The following is an 8,318-nucleotide window of genomic DNA, read 5'->3' on the forward strand; positions in this document are numbered from 1 at the left end:
ACAAGCCACTCAAAATTCCTGACAGTGAGTGTGAGGATGTTTCCCCACACACTAGCCAATCAACAAGAGCTAGGAAACCAGAGTCTCCCTTCCTACTCTCACAGTCATCCATGCATGCTTGGCATACAATGCTACTGGGCTCTGGAGTCCCCCTCTAGAGGTGATTTCTAGGTTCTTTCTGTCCCAAACAAAGAGTTGAATGAAACAAGTATAAACAGTGGCAAAGTTTTACATTTATTAAATGTAAGGAAAAAGGAGCTCTTCAGAGCAAGTTTGGGCCAGGTAAAAGTAGGAAAAATGAGGGAGAAAATACACCCTATAGCCTTGGGTAGGCTACTGTGAAGAGATATGACAGTGAATACTTAATAGTGATGGGCCTCTTTTTGTGTTTCTCCCAGTGTCATTACTTGCAATTCATCCTATCAAAAATCTGCCAGAAGTCTGTGTGAGTGGCCTTGGGGATGCCTCAGAGGACATGTCTGGGGATCTCTCTGTGACTCCTTTCTCAGCCAGTTTCATTCACATCCTATCTTCCTGCCTCAATAACACTGCTGTGACCAAATGCTTGGAAATATTTTTCTACTTACCAAAGAATTCTACAAAAGTTATGGGTCAGTCCTGACACTATCTTCCTGGACATAGCATCAGATCCCATGGTTTGAGAGTTCATTCCCACAAGACTGTCCCCACCTTTAAATACCACAAATTGCCACAAATTACAGGGTGTGACCTCTATATTTGACTGGTTAGAAGTTGGGGCTCCCATAACTCTCTCCTTGGGTTTAGCTAGTTTTGCTAACTCTCAAAGCTCAGAGAATCACTTTACTTGTTACTTAATGATTATAAAAGATACTACAAAAGCGAAAGATAAACTTCTTGATAGAAAAGATACATAGGCCTGGACATGTAGGACAGATGTGGAGTTTCCTTCCATCCTGACTCCAGGTGAAGCCTCCTCCCGTCACCTCCTGGAACCCTGCACGTGCAGCTACAGGAAACACAGCTGAACTCGCCCTTTAGGTTTTTGCAGAAGCTTCAGTGCATAGCCATGGTTGATTAAATGACTGCCCAATGGAGATTAATTTAACCTTGAGTCCCATTCACCTACCTGGAGAGGGAGGGTGGAACTGCAAGGCCCCTCCAGTCCTATCTTCCCCCCCTTCCCAGCCCTCAGCTATCTCATTAACACACAAAAGAGGGCAGAGCACCCTGATGTTTATCACTCCAGAGATGCCACATGTTGCGAGTGTTTGTCAGGGATTGGAAACGAAGACTAAATATATTTTTTGTAACATCACATATCCAGAAGGAATTTGCATTTACTTGTGAGTGGGGAAGTCAAGAAAAACGAAGGAAACTTTAAAGTGATATCTACGGCCATTCCTGTGGCTGTACCAAGTACCAAGATCGCATAACTTGTAGACAATAGAAGTTGATTTCTCTCAGTTTTGAAGCTTGAGAAGTCCGAGATCAGAGCATAAGCAGGTTCAGTGTCAGGTGAAGGTTCATTGTGTGCTTCCAAGATGGCCTCTGTGTCCACACATCTGGAAAAGATGAATACTTGGTCCTTACATCATGGAGGAGACGGAACGGCCAGACAGCTCTCTGAAGCCCATTGGTGATTTTAATGTTATATCATAGATTCTAAAATATCATTGTATAAATGTTATGAGGGAGAGGCCCTGTTTCATACCCTACTTCTGAATGTCCCATGTCTGGTGAGACTCTCAGACTCAAGCACACACTGGGACAGTTGTTGAACCTACAGGCTTTTTTTTTTTTTTTCCTTTTTCTTTCTTTTTTCTTCATTACTGGGGATTGAATTTAGGACCCTGCGCTTGCCAGGCAAGCACTTATTCTACTGAGCTATCTCCCCAGCCCCTTAAAAGTTTTATTTGTTAAAATATTTATTGAGTACATTCTATTTATCAAGAATTACATTAAAGGAGTGAAACAGACATTGTTTCAGTCTTCAGAGAATTTAGAAATGTGTGTGTTGGGGGGCCCTGCCCATTAGCTCAGTTGTTTAAGTGCCTGCTTAAGCAAAGCAGTCAGGCTCAGAATTCTGTGATTCAATCCCCAGATCCTCATGTCTTACCAGACGCCCTTAAGGTATCCTGAGCAGGCAAAAAAAAAAAAAAAAAAAAAAAAAAATCCCTCAGAATTTAGAAATGTGTTATTCACAGACAATATGATTTAGAAAAATATCAATATCATTTAGAAAAAAATCCAAAAGCAACTAAAATCATCACACATTTCAAAGATTTGAATGCTAGTAGGATACAAAGCCAGGGCCAGGGACACAGCTCAGCAGCATAAGCGCCTGCCTGGCAAGTGCAAAGTTCTGAGCTTCATCCCTGGTACCGAGCATCAACAACAAAAAACCAACATGTAAAAATCTGTAGTCTCTTCTATTAGAAGACAACAACATATTTAAAAGTAGTACTCACCACAAAGCTCAAGCTACTTGTCATCTGCATTCTCTTATTGGTCAATTTCCACGTGAGACAGCTATCCTAGTTGCATACTTCTAGGCATCTGCTAGTGGAGGTATTAAAGTATGACAGCAACTGAAGGACTCAACGCAAGGGAGAAAGCTGCGAGCCTGGGGTAACAATTATGATTCCTCAGGTGGGATGAATTCAAATGGCTTTGCTCTGTTACCTACGCCTCACAGCTGCAAGAACTGCCCAGCTCAGGGAAACCAGTGCACAGAGACAAGGGTGGAGAACTTTAAGACACAGGCAGTCACCCACAAGAGGGCAGCCGGATGTGGCTGGCCTTCTTTGTGCTCCCAACACACTGTTGGTGCTAGCTGGGGCTGCTCATGTCCCCTCTGTGTCCTCTGCTAGACAGAAGCCATGTCAGAGCCAAGGCATGTTTAACTCTTGACATTGACTCCAGTAACTGTACTCCCCAAATATTTATTTTGATTTGTTCTTGACATGTGTTTATTGAATTCAGTAATAAGCCTGAGTTGATGTGTTACAATGTGAGGCAGCTATAAAGTTATACCAAGTGATAAGACCCAAAGACTTACCCTCACAGAAGGACTTACACATGTAGTGACAATTCTTTTTGAATGAGGAATACATACATAAATAAGTAGTTTGGGATAATACAAATTATGTTTTAGAAAAGAAGGAAATAAATACATTGCATTTTTGCCTGGAGCTATCAGGAATAGCTATAGAAAGTAGCTGTGGGAGAACAGTTATATAACAGTAACCATACGATTGAATTCAGAATCTGCATGGAGAGAAAGATGGGGGGAGAAAAAGCCATCAAGATGCTTAATTTTAAATAGAAAAGAAGACTAAGGTATAAGGTTGAAATAAATTACCTGTACTTACATTTAAAAAATAATACAAAGGGAGCTCTGAATACCTTAAAAATATCTTCATGAGAAATGAATCTCACCAATTTTGCAAATTAAATGTTGCAATAAAAACCATATTTGTTGTTCAGAAGACAGGAAAAAACTCCCTAGAAGTAACAGGGGTTAAGGAAAGGTTCCACAAGTGACAGAAGCAAGAAAGCATACAGCTACTCTCAGATCAAGTTTATTACAGGATCACACAGAACATTTTAATATGAATCATCTCTCGGTGACTAAGACATTATCAAATAAGTCATTTGAGTTGCTAGAGCAAGCATAAACTATTTGGGAAAATTGTTCTGTGGGGAAATTATGTAGAAAATTCCCTTGGGAATTGTATATCTATCTATCTATCTATCTATCTATCTATCTATCTATCTATCTATCTATCTAAGAGGGAGACTGGGAATGTGATGGACTTAGACTATTATTATCCTTAGGGTAGACTGTACACCACAGACAAATCCATGTTGAGACTTCCTGAACCAGAGGATGATATTTACCCAATGCAGGTGGACGCCTGTGAGACTGAAGACATAAAATTTAATGATGACTTTTTTAAGTATGATAAATGATGAGGAAATGCAGTCAACAACTTTATGCATGACCTGGAAAGGCAGAGCCTACACATTTTCATAGAATATGCAATCTCTCTGTAAAGTGAAATGCACAATGTTCATCGAGCCATGTGAACCACATAAGGTGCACCACAGGAGCCCGTGTCAGCAGGAGTCAGATAATGCACATGGGAAAAATAATGTAGTTTATGCTTTAAAGACATTGTCTTTGTACCTTAAAGGTATTTCTTTCCAGTAAATCAAGGGAGGCCACCAAGTTGAATTAACACCAGTAATGCTCAAAGTTTTTTTGGTCCCGTGCCAAAAAAAAAAAGAAAAAAAAATTGTGAGGCCTTCAAAGAGCTGTGTACTAGTTAATTCTAAAATTGCAATAAACTCATTCTATATTAATATAAGAAAAAATTTAATTATTTTTTGAATGAAAAAGTCAGCAAGAATGATATTACATTGTACATTTTTGCACATCTCTCTGATGTATGCCAGTAGGAAAAAATGGATGATTATGTTTGCTAGTGCATTCAGGCTATCGCAGTGCTATTTTCTTTGAAGTTTGTGAAGAAATTCTCACCTCACAGACATATGTATTTGGAAAAAAAAGTATGTATTTTTAGTCTTTTTAGATAACTATGAATATTCTCTTTGATATTGTACCAAAGCTCAACAAGCCACAGTTTTTTAGAGATTGGTTGCAATGTGGAATCTGAAAGCATATTAATTAACTTTGCATATTCTCTCAAAGCCCACTGGTTATCTTGAACTTTGATGTTTAAAAGAATTGTAACATAATGAACTAATTTGGAAATTACTTCTTCACCAAATTCTACAGGTTTTCCTAATTTTACTATGCTTCATTGTATAATACAAAAGAATGCACTGAAAAGCGAGTCACCAGGGGTCTCAGCAGAAAAGTCTTTAGCGCTTAACGAGGGATGCAGGTTTTTAAACTTGGAATTTTGGCTGAAAAAATAGAATTTTATCATTGGCAGCAAGTGCTTTTAGTTTTACTCTGAAATGACAGGAGTACAACATTAATTTTGGATAAAATGACCCATATTATTCTGTTATACATTCCCTCAAGTAAAATAACATTCCATGGAAGAAAGCAACAAGTATAGCACACGAGTCAGTTGTACACATGGCTCCCTCAGTGAAACCTTCATGTTGATATTGCAACAGAAGTGATTTATGTGCACTTCTCATTTTGTCAAGCATGATAGCAAGAAGACATGTTCTAAAGGGCCAAAGCCTAATAAAATTAATAATTCTTAATGTTTAATCAAGGACACTCAAGTGAAATTGACTCTTTTTAACCTGAGTTTATTGTGTGAAGAAACTGCTAAGACACTAGTGGTTTTACCTTCCACTTATACAGTCAGCGTGGTGACAAATGCAAATCATCTCTTAGTATCTTGATGGAAATAGTTTTACCTTGCTGACCCCCTGAGAGGGTCATGGGGATTGCAAGGATCGTGGGCCACATCTTGATGCTGCCTATGTTGTTAGACTGCTCCTGAATATATGCCCTCACCTAAAAGAACCAAGAAATGCACAGTATGGTGAGTTTGGGATGGGAAATTCAATGCAGAGTATTTCGTAAGAGTTGAAGTATCTGCTCCTCTAAAAACCATGACCCTTCTTTAACTGAAATACCTTTCTTTGTACACAAGGATGATTTTTTAAAAATAATTTTATTGAGAAACAAATAGCAATGAGACAGTTTCGAAACTGATTACCAGCACAGTTTCAATAATTAATACATGGCATGTTGTTGTCTTAGTGGTTATTCACTGTACAAGACGCAGACATGATATCTTGTCCACAAACACTATTAGAACAAATCTCTCTATTCATTGAATTAAGAGAATGTAGCTGTATATCAATCCTACAAGGATGATTTTTTGGGGGAAGCGTAATCATAATTGTTAAAAAATAAATAAAAGCTAGAGTAATCAAGATCTTACTTTGGAAAGAGAGAGAGATTTTTTTTTTAACTTCCTCATGCTGTCATTGGATTGGCATTGTCAGTCACCTGCAGAGTTCTATGTACTGTATAAAAAAGCTTATGTCAGGATCCCTACTCATCAGTGTTGGAGTATGGCTGGCAAGGCAGGGCACATAACCTTAAGAAAGGATGTGAGAATTGAAGAGCTAAAAGGAGACATGAAAACAATAGCAGAATTTTAGGTAGGGGAAATGCGCCCCTCAGTGAGGTGAGTGGCACCGATGGCCAGGACTCTGCCATCAGTCCTAACTGTGAGCTAGATCTGCTGCCCTGCCTTGCAGAGCTTGCTCCCTCTCCTGCGTTTATTTCCCACCAAGGAGATCTCAAACCAGCGCGAGGAAAGCTTTTCCCTGACTGATGTGGCATGGAAATTTATGCAGCTCTTCCCATGTATTTGTTCCAAGTTTTTACTGGTGATCTTGGCCCCTTGGTCATCCGCAGGGTTTTACATGAAAGGTTTTGTGAGGGCGTGCTCTCTCCCCTGCTATTGTGAGGGCCTAAGCACTTACAGTAAGAAGCCTGTGCCATATAATATATGTGGGAGTAGAGGAAGCCAGAGCAAGTGAGAGGAAGTGACAATAGGAATAGGGCCAAAGTGGAGGAGGTCAAGCTTTAGGGAGGTAGAAACCCAGAGGGATACTGTTCTGGGCAAGGAGGGAGTGTTTCGGGCTTTGATTGGACTGGTACTTATGTAAGAAGCACTGAGTTCCAGGCAGCAAGTGGGAAAAGCCCTGGTGATGTCTTAGGGTCCTCTTTGCCCTGTTTTAAAAATCTATTATTTAAATTTCTTGCTGTAGATAGCTTTATATTCTAGCTAGCCAGAAAGCTCTCTTTTAATACTCTATACAATGCCTATACCCTGTCTTCCACCCAGATAGCAAACCCTATGTTTTCTAAAGTATTTTAAGTTCATGAAGAGTTCATGAAGTCTTAGAGCTAAGAAAAAGAAACTGGGATTACTCCAAGTGATCATGTTGAAAGTCTGCTGGGAAAGGTTCAAAAGGAGATAGAATGTAATGTTCCTTTTGTTAAACATTAAGGAGAAAATAAATAAAATGTGATTCCCAGGCAGGTATTTTCCTAAGTGGAATATCTGGAAAAGGGCTAAGGGTAGGGCAGAACATCAGGTTGTTGAACGGCAAGAATGTTAAAAACTGATCGAAAGTTCTCACTCATGTTTTAGTTGGATAATTGACTTATTTTTGTGAATATGATGGCAAAATCACATGCCTTATGCCAAACTCATGCCAGGATACCCTGGGCTTATCATGGACCAGACATGGGAATACACATGTAGAGAGAAGTAAAGGAATGAGGAGTATCTTGGTTATTTTGATTGTTTCTGAGACAAATACTCAACACCCAAAATGAAAGAGGGAAATGCTTGTTTCAGCTCATAGTTTATGGAGGTTTTGGTTCTGAGTTGGCTGGCTCCAAGGCACAACAGCCGGACATGGGAGAGGAAAAGTCCATGGCATGGGAAGCAGAAAACAGCGAAAAGCAGTTGCAGTCTTCCTTCTTTCTATCTCTTTACATTCCATCTAGGCTATAAGCCCAGGCTAGGACCTGCATTATTCATACCCAGAACTGTGCTAAACCAATTTAGTTATCATACTCCTAATCCAAGTGCCACACATCCTAATCCATATTCACACAGCCATGATCCCACCACCCCTAAAAGTACTCCTTCTGAGCACATGAAATTTTGGGGATATGGATACCAGGATACATGCCATAACAAGAAGTGAGAGGGGGAGCAGAAATTAATGGAGACTAATATGTAAAAGTGAAGTGTTTCTTTGGTGTATGTATACAACTCCAGTTGGCTCCAATCTCTTACAGCCTTCTCCCAGTTCTCTGGAGGCTGTGAGTCATTGATCACTCTAGCTGTGGAGCTAGAAGGCCTTCTCACTTGGCTAGTGGATTCTGTTCACTAATTCCATTTGTGAGTTGTTTGGCCCATTCATGGCACAAGTTGGAGAACTAAGGGCCCTTTTTTTCCCCAAGAAACTAGAGTCCATAGCTTTGTGGGTGTGTTGGAGAAGGCGTAAGCCTACTGAAAACCTATTTACATGGGTGTCTTTAAGCTGATGGAAGGGAATTTTTTTCTAAGAAATAGAGTTGAGGTGAAAAATTATTGGTTTAAGGACAAGGGATTGGTATCAGAGAAAAATCATTGTGAAGATAATTAGAAGTACAACACAGTGATTTATGAAAATTTAATTTGGCAAATGCAAAAAGACAAGAGAAGATATTTTCAATACATATAACAAACAATAACAGTATCTTGAATATATAAAGAAATGCTAAGAGTAAATTAAAGATAATACTGATCAGCACGGGAGTTTTGACCTGCTCC

This window comes from Octodon degus, unplaced genomic scaffold, assembly GCF_000260255.1.
Source record: "Octodon degus isolate 3935 unplaced genomic scaffold, OctDeg1.0 scaffold00046, whole genome shotgun sequence".
NCBI lineage: Eukaryota > Metazoa > Chordata > Mammalia > Rodentia > Octodontidae > Octodon > Octodon degus.